We start from the raw sequence: 19,270 nt of genomic DNA on the forward strand, positions 1-19,270 counted from the left end.
TATGGAAAGTTTAATTGTTCAACCTTTAGATCATCAATCTGAACTTTGTTACGGATATAGGCCGTAATGTCCAGGGATGAAAGGTCAGGATTCTGCCGAGAAACAAAAATTTGTTTCCGCTGCGGTACACAGGTGACTGTTTTGGGTACCACGCATGTGACAGATTTTGGTACTACGGCATTTATGGCTGCACTACCAGTTTCAGTCGGTACTCCGGACGTTAACTCAACATGCGGCGTTGGAACTATTATTGTATTATTAACAAGGTGAGTTCCATAGTAAACAGGACTTTTTGAATCTAGCGCCCTCTAGTGGCGCCATCTATATGCCAACTGGTGCGTTAGAATATGCTATCGTTTATCGACTTCCAGTAAAAATTTCATGACATTTCATTTATTGGAAGTGAGGTTATTGCGTTTTAAGTGTCAGTATGTTTTTGTCATCGGTGCGAAAATGAGCTTCGAACAAAGAGCCAAGATTAAATTTTGTTTTAAAATTGGTAAAACTTTTACCGAAACGTTTCAGTTAATGAAACAAGTTTATGGCGATTATTGCCTATCCCGTAGCAGAGTGCACGAGTGGTTTCAACGTTTTCAAAGTGGTCGTAAGGACATAAATGACGGACGAGCCGAAAACCAAAAAATCGCGCCTGGAGAAGTCAAAAGTTAAGACAATGCTGATTTGTTTTTATGATTCCAAGGGTATTGTCCACAAAGAAGTTGTTCCACCCGGCCAAAACGTTAATGCGGTATTCTACCTTGGAGTTTTGAAGCGTTTGGTGCGCCGTATTCGACGTGTTCGGCCCGAATATCGCGAAGACGGAAGTTGGCGTTTGTTGCACGATAATGCGCCGTCTCATCGATCGACGCTTGTGTCCGACTATTTGACCAAAAATCACATTTTAACATCAACCACTCCCCGTATTCACCTGATATGGCACCGTGCGACTTCTACATTTTCAGAAAAATGCATTTGCGATGAAAGGAAAGCGTTATGCAGACGTAGAGGCCATTCAAAAGGCTTGCACCGGCATACTGGCAGCCATACCGGGCAACGAGCTAAAACACTCGTTCGACATGCTTTTGGACTGTGCAAAACGCTGTATTAAAGCGGAAGGAGATTATTTTGACTAAAATAAATTGATTTTGCCGAAAAAACTATTTGTTTTGTCTTTTTTTTTAAAGTCCTGTTTAATTTGGAACTCACCTTGTATAAAAGATTTTTCGGGCGTCTCATGCGGCAAAATCTCGCGTCCTTTGCATTCGGAAACCGAATCTTTTTTAGCTTTCGACCTCAGTACAATTTGTGCGGCAGCTGAGATCGACTGCTGTGCTGCAGACCCCGGACCGACAGAGAGAGTTACACTAGCGACAACCGTGGGTTGTCTATCGACCGCGATGTTTTTACGCTTAGGAGAATCGGGCTCAGATAGCATACGGCTAGTGAGCTACGACTCAAGCGCCACAAGCAGATCCGTATTTCTACGTCTGTTCCGAATTAATTCCGTAACAGTGCTTTTTGCATCGCTTACCAGGCCCGAATAGCCAAGGCATTTTGCATAAAAAATATTCTCGCACAAATGGCACGGAATGCTGTGTTGTTCTGCCGAAATCAACGACTTGCATTTTTTTAAATTGCAGACAGCCATTATCGCGATATTCCGAGCCACAGCGCAAAGGGAATAAAGCTACGCAAGTAAAAGAGAGTTAGAGAGCGGGAGAGAGTGAGTAAGCTGGGGGAGCGTAAGTTTTTGATGTTCCAACAACAACGTTGTATTCGGGAGTGCGGGAGAGCGGGTAACTACCGTTTAGACTCTTACCGCTCCAAACAGCGTTTAGCAGAAGAAGGCAATTAGAAAAAACAATAACAACAAACACTGAACAGAGATTGGACGTGCAAACTAATTTTGTTAATTTAAACACAAAACAATTACTATGCACTCGCGAAGCGAACGGATGTTGTTAGGGACATAAAAAGTTATATAAATGTAGGAAAATATGAAATAAACCCCGATGGTTTATGGAGAAAAGGAAGAAAAATTCGGAACGCAAGACAAAAACATGATCGTTCACTGAAAGAGCGAATGTTTTTTCACGATAAATCTAATGTTTAGATAAATGTGTTGAAGTTGTTGCAAAGCGTTGTTAAAAAGGCACTGAAGACAAAAGACCGTTTACGATGAGTCTTTAATTTTTTCGCTCTTCTGCTGACCCTCAATGAGAAAGCGTTCAGTTGATTCGCTCTCTCTAAGTTGTTGTTGAGTGAGCATAACAAGAACCACGAGACTGAGAACAGTTAACCGAAAACCAAAACAAAGAGAAAAGAAAAGTTCTGTTCAGAGCGAGAGCACACGCTCATCGTCTTTTTGGTTGTGTTAGAGTGCAGACCGGAAAACAAAAGACGGTTGAGAGTTATTTGCATTCTTTTTCTATTTTTGTATCATGTTCTAATATTCCACCTGGATCCGACTTCAAATTTATGAGCAATAAAAACTGTTCTTTCACATCTTTTCAAAAGGGATCTCTGGATTGTTTTGGGTGATTTCAATCTCCCTGTCATTTCTTGGTCACCTTCCATTGACTCACTTGTCTGTACACCTTTATCTGTCCATGACTTTGTTGACGGTCTGTTAGAATTATCATTGCAGCAATTAAGTTTATACGTAATTCACTAAACAGACGATTATATCTTCTATTTGTTTTAGATCCGTCTGAAGTCACGGTATCTAGAATTGACGCACTTGTGCCAGAAGACCGATATCATCCCACACTGGAACTGACAAATTGTCTCCCCTGCGTTGATACCCTCTCTCCATTACTTTCTCCAACTAAAAGTAGATGCTTTCGTAAATGTGACTATAATAAACTTAACGATATGATTTCTTAATATAATTGGACAAATTTATATAATTGCTTGGATATTGTAAGTGCTACGGATATTTTACAGTGTTCTATACTTTTTTTTCAGAGAATGTGTTCCTGATAGTCGTCCTCCTAAGTTAGACAGGGCTCCTTGGTTTACCAATGAGCTGCAAAGACGTAAAAACCTTAAAAGAAACTTCTATAAAACATGGTGACTCGTACTAGTTTTATTGTACTTGACAGTCATTGCTATTCCATGTATTTGAACCGATGTATATTTGAATTTTCAAAGGTTCCGAGGCAGTTTTATAACTTTGTTAATGCCAAGCGAAAGTCTTCAGTATTGCCATCATCGGTAAGATTAAACTCTATTGACGCATCTACGGATCTCGAAATTGCAGATTTATTTGCTGAATTCTTCCAATCTACTTATAGTTCTGTTTCTTAGTCTAATTCTAGCTACCCTAATCACTTAAAGAGGGAATCTTGTATTTTTATACCCGTTACTCGTAGAGTAAACAAATATACTAGAATCGTCGAAAAGTATGTAGCAGGCAGAAGGAAGCGTTTCCGACACCATAAAGTATATTTATTCTTAATCAGGATCACTAGCCGAGTCGATCTAGCCATGTCCGTCTGTCCGTATGAACGCTGAGATCTCGGAAACTATAGAAGCTACAATACTGGGATTAGGCATGCAGATTCCTGAGATTCCTGCGCAGCGAAAGTTTGATTCAGCAGGGTGCCACGCCCACTCCAACGCCCACAAACCGCCCAAAACTGTGGCTCCTACAGTTTTGATGCTAGAATAAAATAATAATAATAATTTTAACTGAAATGTATTGTTCTCATCAATACCTATCGATTGATCCAAAAAAAGTTTGTCACGCCTACAAACCGCCCACAAACTTCAGAAAATCGTACATATGAACGCGGATATCTCGGAAACTATCAAAGATAGAGAATTGGGATTTCAGATTTAGTTTCCGTAGCCTTGTACGCAGCGCAAGTTTGTAACGGGAATATGCCACGCCCACTCTAACGCCTGTGGCGCCCATGCTAGATAAAAAATTGTAACTGAAATATATTGGTCTCGTCAATACCTATTGACTGATCCAAAAAAAAAGTTTGCCGCGCACACTCTAACGCGCATAACGCTTAAATCTGTCTACCGCCCACATAACCAGCATTTCAATCTCGCTGTGCTGTTTGCATATTTCTATTTCCCTTTGGTCCCTTTAGCTGAGTAATGGGTATCTGATAGTCGAGGTACTTGACTATAGCGTTTTTCCTTTGTTCTCCTGTAATTGCCGAAAGTTCTCTCTTAAGTGATTTAGAAACTATAACGCCAACCTATTCTCCTGGGTTAGATGGACTCCCTGGGTGTGTGTCTAAGTTTTGTGCCCGAACCATATGTAAGCCCATTCTTAAACTTCTTCATTTGTCTATCTCGTCATCTGTTTTTCCTACTATCTGGAAAGATTCTTCTATTATTCCACTCCACAAAAAGGGTGCGAAGGTGACTGTTCAGAACTATAGAGGAATCTCCAAATTGTCTGCAATTTCTAAAACATTATTACCTCTCATTTGCAGCATTTGTGCTCCTCTTCGATATCACCGTGTCAACATGGCTTTGTTAAGCGAAGATCGACCACCACTATCCTGCTCGAATTGACATCTTTTGTAATAGATGGAACTAACAAAAAATTGCAGACAGATGTTATATACAGGGGTGGTCAAAAGTATTTTCACAAAACAAAAGCTAAATATACTTATAATTTGAACTTACTTCTTGTTAACTTTGGCATCAATGGAAAGGTAATTTAAATGCCGTTTGAATGATACAATACATTTCTTAACCCATTCAGTACTTATTGAAAAGGACGAATTTGTGTAAACATCTACTTTTTAAACTTTTTTTCTCGACTTGAAAACCTAAATTTTTTGATGAAAAAAGTTTCTTCAAACAAAAATAATAGTAACTGAAAAAAGAATTTTTCAAAAATCATTTTGCTTATATTTTTTATGTTTTTTTGAAGGTGACAATGTCGGAAAAAATTTGTATAAAAAAAAGGAAAATTTGGCTCAAATTCATGTTTCTAAACAATACATTTCAGTTAAAATTTTTATTCTAGCATAAAAACTGTAGGAGCCACAGTTTTGGGCGGCTTGTGGGCGTTAGAGTGGGCGTGGCACTCTGCTGAAACAAACTTGCGCTGCGCAGGAATCTCAGGAATCTGCATGCCTAAGCCCAGTATTGTAGCTCTTATAGTTTCCGAGATCTCAGCGTTCATACGGTCAGACGGACAGACGGACATGGCTAGATCGACTCGGCTAGTGATCCTGATCAAGAATATATTTACTTTATGGGGTCGGAAACGCTTCCTTCTGCCTGTTACATACTTTTCGACGAATCTAGTATACCCTTTAACTCAACGAGTAACGGGTATAATAAGGGTGGCATATACAAGTATGTTGTCTTCCCCACAAACATTTGGTAACCCCGACGTGATAGCAGTTTTTATCGGATTCTGCAACTCGGTCTCGCGATTGTTTAATATAGTTTAAACAAACGCTTTGTTTCGCTGTCGTTACCGTGCATTCGGTCACAAACATACGAGCATACATATCTGCGTATAAAAGTGAACAGCCGGTCGTTTGATTTTTTGTACATTTTGCGCTGTGAAAAAACACAAGAACTGTGTAGTGCAAATAATTCTTAACAAAGTGAATCGCATTTAATCTTTGTTAATAGCGCATGTTACATATATAATTTAATGTCTGCACCATAAGTGTATTATAAAAAAAAACTTTATTTAATTTAATTTTACACTGGTTACAATATTTTGGAAGAACACAGACTTGCTGTTGACAAATCTCAAACTGAACTCATTCTCTAACTCCTACTTCATTTACGATCATACCTCGGTTTTAAGTTTTGGAGCATTTTGTGGGTGGGACTTATTGCTATTGAGTGATTCTCTAAATTTGGACTTTGGACTCCAGACTTGGGTCCCGAAATCTGAGCATCCTGAATTGTGGGAACGTGCCGATAGTCTGAACAGCGGCTCGTTCTAATTGTTTAGTCTACAAACTGTGTTTTTTTGTTACATGGAAATTTCCTTTGGCTTATAGTTCGGTAATTTTCCATTGGCTTGTTGACAATTAAATTTGGGTTCTTATTTCTTAGAGGGTGTCTTGAGGGTGACTGCATAATGTGTACATGTATGTGTGGGTGTGTGGACATGTACATAGGAGTATGTGGTGCTATGGATTTGTCACTCCCCCATCCGTTGAATTTGGCCTGTCCTCAGGTCGATAATCTTGGGTATAACATTACACTTTCTTCTATGTTAATTTGATTGGGTAGATCGATTACAATTTCTGTACTTTTTGATGTTTCTTCCTTTGGTTTTATATATTTTACAATAATACCATAATACCATAAATACAATAAAATGCTTATAATAATAATTACAAAGGTTGTTAAAGTAATTGTTTGAAATACATTATAATATTTTGTATGTGATTCTATTATCTCTTTTGTTTGAATATAAGACAATGGTTCTAATTTTGTTACATTATTATTTATGTAAACACTCTGTGTGTAATCTAACATTGAATTTGAAAGAGTGAATTCATCTAATTGTATCGAACAATTAAGGATTTTAATGAGGTTACTTCCGACTATAGAAATTTCTTTATTAATACAATTTTGATTCAGCAATGTTTTAGGGATATTCCATGTCAATAAAATATAGGGTTCAACAAAATTAATTTGGAAAGTTTTGTAAGTTTTCGTATATTTGCATTCAGTGTTCTCTTGTCTAATTATTCCATTTATACAATATATATATATATAAATATTTTATCTTCATACATGAAATATTTATTAAGTATATTTTCTGTTAAAATATTATTATTTTCATCGGGATAAGGAATAATTTCATAAACGGGAGATTTCACTATTTCTGAAGGAATATGGAAAATAATTAAAATTTCATTTATATCTGTTTTAAGCCAAGTTGATGTTTTAATTCTCAACAATTTCTCAGGGTTCATATTTTTTAAATGATCGTGTTTTAGTAATTTTGGATTAAATAATCCCAATCTTGTCATTTGCATTCCTAATTCGATATCTTCAACATATTCTGTAAAGTGTTGTAAGTTAAATATTAAAACGCTAACTTGCTGATCTCTTTCTCCTTTTTCTTTTAATTTGTTAATTATTTCGATTCCGTTATTTATGACATCGATAATCATGTTTAAATCTGTGTTTTGAACGCTGGTGTCTACCAAGTTGTTAATTTTCTGTTCCATCTCATCCTTATCATCTTGATCTAATGTTCCGAATAAATATTTGTAAACTGTTCCTACGATATTAAATAGACCTCTCTTACTACGTTTTGCTATTGTAATTCCATTGATTTCTCTTTTAAGTTTTTCTACTAAATATCTGATTTGAATAACATCATTAAATTCATCGGCTTCTTTTAAAAGATCTTCAAATGTTTGTTCGGTTTTTGTTATATTTACGCTTAAGTAATGGTATTCATAATTAGTTGGGATTTCGATTGATCCTGTTTTAAATACAAGATATCCATTTTGTGCCTTTATGGGGTTTATTTCAATACTTTGTCCAATTGTCAGTTGGATTACAGTTGCTAATATAATAGAGAAAATTATCGTTTTCACCGAGTTGTTCCTGAGTCCGTTCATTTCCTTCTGTTTGCCTGGAATTATCATATTTACTTTTATTAATTTTCTTCTTCTTTTTGAACTTTGATTTATAATGAACAATCTTTCTTCCTCTATTCGTTTCTTCAAAATGTTTTTCATCTACTTTCTTCAAGGTTCCTGTCTTTTTAAATGGATTTGTAGTCTTGGATTTCACTAGAGGGGCTTGTTTGTATTTTGGATCTATTTCGTAGTCCTGACGTTTCTCGTTTAATTTTTCAATTCTATTTATTTTCCTTTCTTGTGTGTCATAATCAGGAGTTCCTGCATACATAAATATGTCAGCTGGTATTTGATTTGTAGTATTATGTTTTGTTTTGTGATTGTAGATATAGAGAATTAATTCGAACTTAGTATATCTGTTTTCAATGTCTGATTCGCTTCCTATAGTTCTTAGTTTTACATTTACTGTTTTATGAAATCTTTCTATGTCCGAAATACCGTTTTTACTTGTTGTTACTTGAATTTGTACTCCTTCTGAATTTAACCAATTGTGTAAGGCTACACATATAAATGCTGAGTCTTCATCTGCTTTGATTTCTTGTGGTTTTCCCATTTCATTGAATACTTTCATGATAGCTCTTTTGGCTTCTAACCAGTCTCTACCTGTGACTTCCACTAGGGTAGCAAATTTTGAATATATGTACATCGATACATGATAAAAATTGTTGGTTACCAACCATGTAAAAATCCATGACAAATTTTTCTCTTATATTTTGAATTTCTGGGGTAAGTTCAAATGTCAGTTTAGTATTTCTATGTTCTGTTTTAGCGATGTTACAAATTTCACATTCATTTATTATGTTTTGAATTAACTTTTGATGATCAGGGAAATAATATTTTTCTCTGAACCATTTAATAGTTTTTTCGATTCCTGGCTGTAAAAGCTCTTTATGTCTGTTCACGTCAAAAGGGCGTTTAATTTCAGGAGGCAGTGTCGAGCGGCAGTTTTATCCAGATGTCTACATCTCGCGCGCTCGCACTGCCGTCCGCTCTCCCTCTCCATCTCTCCCCTAAGTCTCCGCTCTGCTCTGGAGCGCTTAAGTTAAGTTAGGCTTAGGCAGTTCATGTTTCAAAGTGTACTAATAAACACCTACGCTCGTCGCGAAAAAACCCCAAAAGTACTCCCGTGTTTTTTGGGTACCATTCAGTCTTGGGGCTTCAACTATTTCCATCGATCAAGCCGCACCGCCCCAACATTTTGGTCCAGTCGAAGCCGGATTTCAAAATCTTTGGATTTTCCTCTCCTGGAGTTTTCTTTGATTTTCCACTTACTATAATTGCCGGTCATACGCCAGTTTTTCGAACCCTATTTCGACTAACTTTCTGTATGATATATTGTCTAAATCCAAAAGTGATTAATCCGACGCAACGGCATTTAATATATGTATTTCGATTCCGTTACTTGTGCCCGACAATATTCCAGTTTCCTTTGCCCACAATTGTACACTTGAAACAATTCCAGAAGATATTTCAGTGCTACTATTCAACAAAAATATTTCTCAAATATATTTTCAATTCCAATTGTGTGTAAAATATAACTCAGCCACAGTAAAAAATTCCCGATCATAAAGATTGCCCTTAAGATTTGCACTCTTTATTATACCCGTTACTCGTAGAGTAAAAGGGTATACTAGATTCGTCGGAAAGTATGTAACAGGCAGAAGGAAGCGTTTCCGACCCCATAAAGTATATATATTCTTGATCAGGATCACTAGCCGAGTCGATCTAGCCATGTCCGTCTGTCCGTCTGTCCGTATGAACGCTGAGATCTCGGAAACTAAAAGAGCTACAATACTAGGATTAGGCATGCAGATTCCTGAGATTCCTGCGCAGCGCAAGTTTGTTTCAGAAGAGTGCCACGCCCACTCTAACGCCCACAAACCGCCCAAAACTGTGGCTCCTACAGTTTTGATGCTAGAACAAAAAATTTAACTGAAATGTATTCTTCTAATCAATACCTACCGATTGACCTAAAAAAAAGTTTGCCACGCCCACTTTAACGCCCACAAACCGCCCACAAACTTCAAAAAATCGTAAATATGAACGCGGATATCTCGGAAAATATTAAAGATAGAGAAACGGGATTTCAGATTAAGATTCGGTAGGCTTGAGCGCAGCGCAAGTTTGTTACGCGAATATGCCACGCCCACTCTAACGCCCACAAGCCGCCCAAATCTGTGGCGCCCACAATTTTTATGCTAGTTAAAAAATTTTAACTGAAATGTATTGGTCTCTTGAATACCTATCGATTGGTCTAAAAAAAAGTTTGCCACGCCCACTCTAACGCCCACAAACCGCCCAAGCCTGTGACGCCCACAATTTTCGTGCTAGATAAAAAATTTTAACTGAAATGTATTGGTCTCGTCAATACCTATCGAGTGATTAAAAAAAATTTTTCCCACGCCCACTCTAACGCCCACAACACTTAAATCTGTCTACCGCCGGTAGGTGGCGCATTTGCTGCTTGCATATCTCCATTTTCCTTTGGTCCCTTTAGCTGAGTAACGGGTATCTGATAGTCGAGGTACTCGACTATAGCGTTCTTCCTTGTTTTTTACTGTGTTCCAGCTGCATGTGTATATTTACAAAAACAATCTAATACAGTCCACTCGAACTACTTTTTATACCCGTTACTCGTAGAGTAAAAGGGTATACTAGATTCGTCGGAAAGTATGTAACAGGCAGAAGGAAGCGTTTCCGACCCCATAAAGTATATATATTCTTGATCAGGATCACTAGCCGAGTCGATCTAGCCATGTCCGTCTGTCCGTCTGTCCGTCTGTCCGTCTGTCCGTCTGTCTGTCCGGATGAACGCTGAGATCTTGGAAACTATGAGAGCTAGGCTATGGAGATTTGGCGTGCAGATTCCTGAGCTTCTTACGCAGCGCAAGTTTGTTTCAGTAGAGTGCCACGCCCACTTTTACGCCCACAAACCGCCCAAAACTGTGGCTCCTACAGTTTTGATGCTAGAATAAAAATTTTAACTGAAATGTATTGTTCTCATCAATACCTATCGATTGACTTAAAAAAAAGTTTGCCACGCCCACTTTATCGCCCACAAACCGCCCCCAAACTTAAAAAAATCGTAAATATGAACGTGGATATCTCGGAAACTATCAAAGATATAGAATCAGGATTTCAGATTTAGATTCCGTAGCTTTGTACGCAGCGCAATTTTGATACGCGAATATGCCACGCCCACTCTAACGCCCACAAACCGCCCAAGCCTGTGGCGCCCACAATTTTCATGCTAGATACAAAATTTTAACTGAACTGTATCGGTCTCGTCAATACCTATCGATTGACCAAAAAAAAAATTTGCCACGCCCACCCTAACGCCCATAACGCTTAAATCTGTCTACCGCCGGTAGGTGGCGCATTTCAGTCTTGCTTTGCTGCTTGCTTATTTCCATTTCCCTTTGGTCCCTTTAGCTGAGTAACGGGTATCTGATAGTCGAGGCACTCGACTATAGCGTTCTTTCTTGTTTCTAATACAGTCCACTCCAACTACTTTTCTCGACCTACAAATACGGCTAAACTATTTCTAAAATTAAAAACAAAGTGACAATATCCACAAATTTACTCCAGCAAATCGTTTGCAATTTAGTTGTGCAGGTGACAAACAAACGCACCGACATACAAACATAAGCGAAGTCTTTCCAATTCCCGCAACGTTATTCCGCTATTAAAACCCCACATATGTACATATGTACAGTGTGCATACATACGTATATCGAAAGTGCACAGTGGGTCAAGAGCTCACAAAAAGTGTTCCTTTCAAACAAACAATATTAAAGTCCGTAATTCCTTACATAAGTCCGACCATCCGATATAATAAATATTTATTGCCTATCCGACAGTGTGACCGTATATATTTACAATCTTAATTGGTTCCTAAATTCAAATTTGATTCCAATCCGTTTCCTTGCATCTGAATTAAAATTCTAAATTATTTCACGTCATGGCAACATCAGTAAAATCCGCATTAACCCGATTTATGGCCACAGCTGACTGTCTGATCCACTTTGAGGCCACTGTGAACGCTCCAGGTGGTCCTACACCAACGTTATCCGCCTGTAACATCCGTCGCGATCACCTCAATTCCTTGTGGCAAACGGTAAAGGCAGCATACGACATATGCTCCGACAGCATTATATCTGCAGGCGAGAGCGCAGCAGACACAAAATCCATACTAAAGTCCACGTATTACCAAACGTTCTCCACTTACGAAATATTTGCCGCGCAGCTGATGGAACAAATCCAAAAAGGCTCCTCCCAAATACCTCAAGCTCCAGTAACTCCGTCCCGAAATTCCACGTCTTATGGCTGTCGGCTCCCTCCTATTGACACAGAGGTTTTCTCTGGCGACTATCTTCGCTGGCCGACTTTCCGGGACCTTTTCACGGCAATATACATAGACAATCCGAGTCTAACGCCCGTTGAAAAATTATTCCACTTAAATTCAAAAGCAAGTGGCGAAGCTCATTCCATAGTTTCAAGATCCCCACTCACCAATGATGGCTTTCGCTCAGCCTGGAATAACCTAACTGAGCGTTTCGAAAATAAGCGATTGCAGGTGAACAGTCACCTGAAAACACTTTTCAATGTGCAATCCATAGCACAGGAGTCGGGAGCAGCCTTAAAGGAACTTCAACGCACTTTTCAAGGTTGCTTAACTTCCTTAAAATTTTCCGGTGTTAATATTGAGAATTGGGACCCTATCCTGGTTTATATGTGCTCGACAAAACTACCAAAGCTCACTCTCTCATTATGGGAGCAATCCATCCAAAATAAAGCCGAGATTCCTACGTGGCTTGAGCTTGATTCATATTTGACAGAGCGCAATCGAACTCTTGAGGCCGTCGATAGCTTCCGATCTGCCAATTTCCACCACGTCCAGTCCAAAGACACAAATCGAGTGGCAGAATTTCCAAAAATAAATTCCTTCAACACAAGGTTAGTTCCGATACCCAAGGGCTGCGATCTGTGTTCCAAGAAGAACCACCCCTTGCGTATATGTCCACGCTTCCTACAGATGACGGTAGACGATCGCCTAGCCTATATTCAAAGGAAGCAGTTGTGCTCCAATTGCTTTGCAAGTAGCCATCAATTCCAGAATTGCACAAGCGCTCACAACTGTCTCACTTGCCAAGATCGGCATCACACATTGCTGCATCGAAACAGCGGCCCTACTACTCCGACGATTCCATCCGACCCTCCAAGGCCAGTAACCGCCTCAGTTTCACACATCATTTCGTCCTATTCAGCGCAAGTTTCCGTACAAAAAGTCCCTCCTAAGAATACTCCATCCGAGTATTGGATTCCATACCCATCCTTGGATGGCAGACGTACTCGAGGTATTAAATCCTACCAATGCCGAGTCTGCCAAAAGATCCATCCTCTACGGAAGTGCCACCACTTTCTACGGCTAAGCCCCCAGAATCGGCTCCAGGAAGTACATATCCAGAAGTACTGCTCCAATTGCTTGGCTCACAATCATACCAAGGACTCCTGCCGTAGTGGTCATCACTGCCACAAGTGTGGAAAGGACCACCACACTCTCCTACATACGGACGACCGATCTACACTTCCAACGTATTCCTGAGCCTACTATCCTGAGGTTATTGCTACGGGTGTCCTCGCAAGGGGAGGGAGAATGTTCACGGCGTTTAATTTCAGGAGGCAGAGTCGAGCGGCAGTTTTATCCAGATGTCTACATCTCGCGCGCTCGCACTGCCGTCCGCTCTCCCTCTCCATCTCTCCCCTAAGTCTCCGCTCTGCTCTGGAGCGCTTAAGTTAAGTTAGGCTTAGGCAGTTCATGTTTCAAAGTGTACTAATAAACACCTACGCTCGTCGCGAAAAAACCCCAAAAGTACTCCCGTGTTTTTTGGGTACCATTCAGTCTTGGGGCTTCAACTATTTCCATCGATCAAGCCGCACCGCCCCAACAATGTCTTTTCAAAATTGTTTCTTTAAAGTCTGTATATGTCAATATGTCTTCGAGTCTGGCTGTACATCTTACTAATATTGTTAAATGGTTAGCACTTATAATTTCTAGATAGGCTTTTTGGAATGTGAGGAAATCTGAGTCATTGCGCTCTTTTTAGTGCATAAATATTCTTTAATTATTTCTTTTGCTGAAGTTTCTGTCATTTCTTTATAAATAATTTTAATTTTTAATTTGTGAAAGTAGTGTGTTATTTCAGTTGTATCTTCGTTTCCTTTAATTAATTCGATTTGTCGGGAAAAGTAGTTAAATGGTCTCTCAGTTATAGAAATGTAGTTTTGGTTGTCTTCTTGGGCACTGTGCACTGTTGCATCTGCGTTACTAGCAGTTTCTTCTGGTATGTTTTCTTCAAAATTTTCTGTATACATAGTTTCTTCTATTTTGGTTCTAGATAATGCGTCGGCTACATAATTCTCTTTTCCTGGCAAATATTTAATTTGATAGTCGTATTCGTTTAGTTTTATCTTCCATCTTTGTAATTTCATATTCGGTTCCTTAATATTGTTTAACCAAACTAAAGGTTTGTGATCGCTTAGTATTTCAAAAGGTCTGCCGAATAAATATGACCGGAAATATTTGGTGGCCCATACAATTGCTAAGAGTTCTTTTTCTATGGTGGAATAATTTATTTCGAGTTCGTTAAGGGTTCTGCTGGCATAACAAATGGGTTTATGATTTTGAGATAGTACTGCTCCTATCGCCATGTTGCTTGCGTCTGTTGTCAAAGAGAATTACTTACTAAAGTCGGGGTAAATTAAAATGGGGTCGGATGCAATCAAGATTTTCATTTTTTCGAATGCTTCTACGTACGGTTTGTCTTTAGTGTTAATTGTTGCACCTTTCTTCAGTTTTATTGTCATTGGTTTTACGATATTTGCAAAGTTTGGTATGAATTTCCGATAAAATCCACATAATCCTAAAAATGATTTTATTTCCTTTGGGGTTTTCGGTATCGGGAAATTTATAATGGCACTTATTTTTTTTGGATTCGGTTTTATGCCTGTAGTTGTTACTATATGCTTGTATCGAATGTGTGATAGTACTTGTAAAAGTCAAATTTTCACCTTTCTTGTACTGGATGTCATTATGTTCGAAAAAAATCACTTTTTAAATTTTCCTTCTCTTCCTCATTTAAATGTTCTAATCTGTATTCGTTGCATTCTTTTAGCTCATTATTAATAGCAAAATTAAATGATTGGTCCTCTGATAAGGGCGGATTAAGGCATTCTGATGCGGTCTTATCCTCTTCAATCATTTTTTTAACCGATGGTGGACTAAGGCATTTTACTGCGGTCTTGTCATCTACTATATCGTTTTCGCCATACTTTATATAAAGTAGCGTGTCTCCTTACATCACTGTTTGTTCTTCGTAATTTAGTTTTGCCTTACTATCTTTTAAATAATCTCTGCCTATTAAGATATCGTAATTGTAAGAAAATGTATGTAAATAAAATTTTTGTTTAGTCGGACAGATTTTGCAAGGATTTAATGTTATGCTTTTCTTTAATTCCACTGATCCGTTTATTGTAAATACTTTTAATTTTTCTTTCTTTTTGTTCTTTATCGTTTCCAAAATTTTCTGTCATTAAATTGAGATATGACCCGGTATCTATCATTGCTCTAAGGAGTTTTCCCTTAATCGCTACTCTGACATATGGGCAACATTTTCTATATCCGAGGCAGCTTGCTGAAAATGTACAAATTAAATTTATTTTCCTTCGGTTATCATGACGTTTGGGTTTGTAATTGTCAAAAGGGTCTGAATCCCAATGACCTAAAATCATTGCTGATTCTTTTAAGTTAGCAAGCGTTAAAATATCCTTTTTGGATAGGGAATTATATAATCTGTCGGAAAGTTTTTTATCAATACAATCTTTAAATGTTTTATTTAAAAAATTTGTATAAATTGATCTTTCCATTTGGTCCGATTCTAACTCTAACTTATTATTTACTTTTGAAGACCTAATTTGTAGTTCATTAACGAACTTACTTATGCTTCCTTGATATTGTGTGTCCCGAACATGTTGTATAATATATGGCCTATGATCCTTGAAGGCCTTGATTAGAGCTGCTTTAGTTGTTATCCATGTATTAGATTTTTCCTCCTCGATGACTCTCTGGTCTGAGTTGACAATGGTCCTCTCTATAGCTCCGTATATGATGTGAATTTGTCGGACATCTTGAGTGGGGTATAGTTGTAGAAGGTACTCCACTCTGGCTATATACCGGCTTAATTCCGATGGGTTTCCATCGAAATATGGCAATTCCTTAATTTGGCCGATTAATTTATTCAGATTAATCTCGGACAGTTGTAGTAGATTTGGGGGGTTTGCCATTTTTTATTGTTCTTTTCAATATATGCACTTTAAATTTTTCTTTAGCGTGTATTGACCGATTTGGATTTTAACTTAGTCTATTGGTTATAGAGAATACACATACACTTTTTGTTTCTCAATATTGGCACTTTTGTTTTAGGTTTTTTAAGCGCACATTGACCGAATTAGATTTTATTGTTATAAGTTCTTCATGCGATTTTTACACATAGATTCTTATGCGGATCTCGATGATTGTCTTTTGTTTGTTTACGGATGTTTAAGCTGATCAGGAAAAACTAGTCGTTTAGTATTATCCTTCTAGTTGATCAGTACCGGTGACTTTTTAAAAGGACTTTTGAGATCCTACCGACTGCGCCAATTATATTTCTGCACCATAAGTGTATTTAAAAAAGAAAACTTTATTTAATTTAATTTACACTGGTTACAATATTTTGGAAGAACACCGACTTGCTGTTGACAAATCTCAAACTGAACTCATTCTCTAACTCCTACTTCATTTACATTCATACCTCGGTTTTAAGCTTTAGAGCTTTTTGTGAGTGGGACTTATTGCTATTGAGTGATTCTCTAAATTTGGACTTTGGACTCCAGACTTGGGTCCCGAAATCTGAGCATCCTGAATTGTGGGAACGTGCCGATAGTCTGAACAGCGGCTTGTTCTAATTGTGTAGTCTACAAACTGTGGTTTTTGTTACATGGAAATTTCCTTTGTCTTATAGTTCGGTAATTTTCCATTAGCTTGTTGACAATTAAATTTGGGTTCTTATTTCTTAGAGGGTGTCTTGAGGGTGACTGCATAATGTGTGCATGTATGTGTGGGTGTGTGGACATGTACATAGGAGTATGTGGTGCTATGGATATGTCACTCCCCCATCCGTTGAATTTGGCCTGTCCTCAGATCGATAATCTTGGGTATAACATTATCGTTTACAATTTCTGTACTTTTTGATGTTTCTTCCTTTGGTTTTATATATTTTACAATAAGTTTTCTTGGTATGCTCTTAAATTTATACCATAAATACAATAAAATGCTTATAATAATAATTACAAAGGTTGTTAAAGTAATTGTTTGAAATACATTATAATATTTTGTATGTGATTCTATTATCTCTTTTGTTTGAATATAAGACAATGGTTCTAATTTTGTTACATTATTATTTATGTAAACACTCTGTGTGTAATCTAACATTGAATTTGAAAGAGTGAATTCATCTAATGGTATCGAACAATTTAGGATTTTAATGAGGTTACTTTCGACTATAGAAATTTCTTTAAATTTACCTACCCTTGCAAATCGTAGAACAATGCTTGGTACTATTTTTATGCAAAATCTTATAAGAGGTGATATTGATTCTGTAGAACTTGTAAACCGCCTAACTTTCAATGTTCCTGTTAGACTTACACGAAATTATTATCCCCTAAATTTGCCACGATGTACATCTAATTTTTGTCTGCACGAGCCCTTTCGCGTTCTATGTAATAATTATAATAACCTTTATCATTTACTTTGCACTTCAACTTCTATCCCGGTATTAAAAACTAATATTTTAACTCATTTGCTTCTTTCTTAGATGCTTCTTTTATTTTCATTTGTGTTCCGTCTCTATTTGTTTATTGTATCTTCCTCGCGAACTCGTATTTTTGCCCAAATTGATAAAAGGGCCCCGCGCGTAACAAGCACGTGCTTGGTGTCGTTGGGCCACTTGTTTGTACTGCTCGTAGTGCATCAACGTCCATGAATAAAATAAAAAAAAAAGCAATTTTGATTCATCAATGTTTTAGGGATATTCCATGTCAATAAAATATTGGGTTCAACAAAATTAATTTGGAAATTTTTGTAAGTTTTCGTATATTTGCATTCAGTGTTCTCTTGTCTAATTATTCCATTTATACAATCATCAATTACAATTTTTCCTGTTTCATTATTAAATATTTTATCTTCATACATGAAATATTTACCAAGTATATTTTCTGTTAAAATATTATTATTTTCATCGGGATAAGGAATAATTTCATAAACGGGTTGATTTTCTGTTCCATCTTATCTGTATCATCTTGATCTAAAGTTCCGAATAGATATTTGTAAACTGTTCCTACGATATTAAATAGAACTCTCTTACTACGTTTTGCTATTGTAATTCCATTTCTTGATTTCTCTTTTAAGTTTTTCTACTAAATATCTGATTTGAATAACATCATTAAATTCATCGGCTTCTTTTAAAAGATCTTCAAATGTTTGTTCGGTTTTTGTTATATTTACGCTTAAATAATGATATTCATAATTAGTTGGAATTTCGATTGATCCTGTTTTAAATACAAAATATCCATTTTGTGCCTTTATGGGATTTATTTCAATAATTTGTCCAATTGTCAGTTGAATTACAGTTGCTAATATAATAGAGAAAATTATTGTTTTCACCGAGTTGTTCCTGAGTCCGTTCATTTCCTTCTGTTTGCCTGGAATTATCATATTTACTTTTATTAATTTTCTTCTTCTTTTTGAACTTTGATTTATGATGAACAATCTTTCTTCCTCTATTCGTTTCTTCAAAATGTTTTTCATCTACTTTCTTCAAGGTTTCTGTCTTTTTAAATGGATTTGTAGTCTTGGATTTCACTAGAGGGGCTTGTTTGTATTTTGGATCTATTTCGTAGTCCTGACGTTTCTCGTTTAATTTTTCAATTCTATTTATTTTCCTTTCTTGTGTGTCATAATCAGGAGTTCCTGCATACATAAATATGTCAGCTGGTATTTGATTTGTAGCATTATGTTTTGTTTTGTGATTGTAGATATAGAGAATTAATTCGAACTTAGTATATCTGTTTTCAATGTCTGATTCGCTTCCTATAATTCTTAGTTTTACATTTACTGTTTAATGAAATCTTTCTATGTCCGAAATACCGTTTTTACTTGTTGTTACCTGAATTTGGACTCCTTTTGAATTTAACCAATTGTGTAAGGCTACACATATAAATGCTGAGTCTTCATCTGCTTTGATTTATTGTGATTTTCCCATTTCATTGAATACTTTCATGATAGCTCTTTTGGCTTCTAACCAGTCTCTACCTGTGACTTCCACTAGGGTAGCAAATTTTGAATATATGTATATCGATACATGATAAAAATTGTTGATTACCAACCATGTAAAAATCCATGACAAATTTTTCTCTTATATTTTGAATTTCTGGGGTAAGTTCAAATGCCAGTTTAGTATTTCTATGTTCTGTTTTAGCGATGTTACAAATTTCACAGTCATTTATTATGTTTTGAATTAACTTTTGATAATCAGGGAAAAATTATTTTTCTCTGAACCATTTAATAGTTT

The 19,270-nt window shown here is 36.9% G+C and overlaps 1 protein-coding gene across 1 annotated transcript in view; it reads left to right on the top strand.

Annotated features, from left to right (window-relative positions):
- The window catches only part of LOC119559664 (rap guanine nucleotide exchange factor 2), an 81,910-nt gene extending 79,019 nt beyond the window's left edge, over positions 1–2,891 (top strand). The window contains exon 8 of the mRNA XM_037872717.1: positions 2,705–2,891. The gene's annotated coding sequence lies outside the window, so the exon portion shown is untranslated. The remainder of the gene's footprint in view (positions 1–2,704) is intronic.
- The last annotated feature ends 16,379 nt before the right edge of the window (positions 2,892–19,270 follow it).

The sequence above is a fragment of the Drosophila subpulchrella genome, unplaced genomic scaffold (genome assembly GCF_014743375.2).
Source record: "Drosophila subpulchrella strain 33 F10 #4 breed RU33 unplaced genomic scaffold, RU_Dsub_v1.1 Primary Assembly Seq30, whole genome shotgun sequence".
Lineage (NCBI taxonomy): Eukaryota > Metazoa > Arthropoda > Insecta > Diptera > Drosophilidae > Drosophila > Drosophila subpulchrella.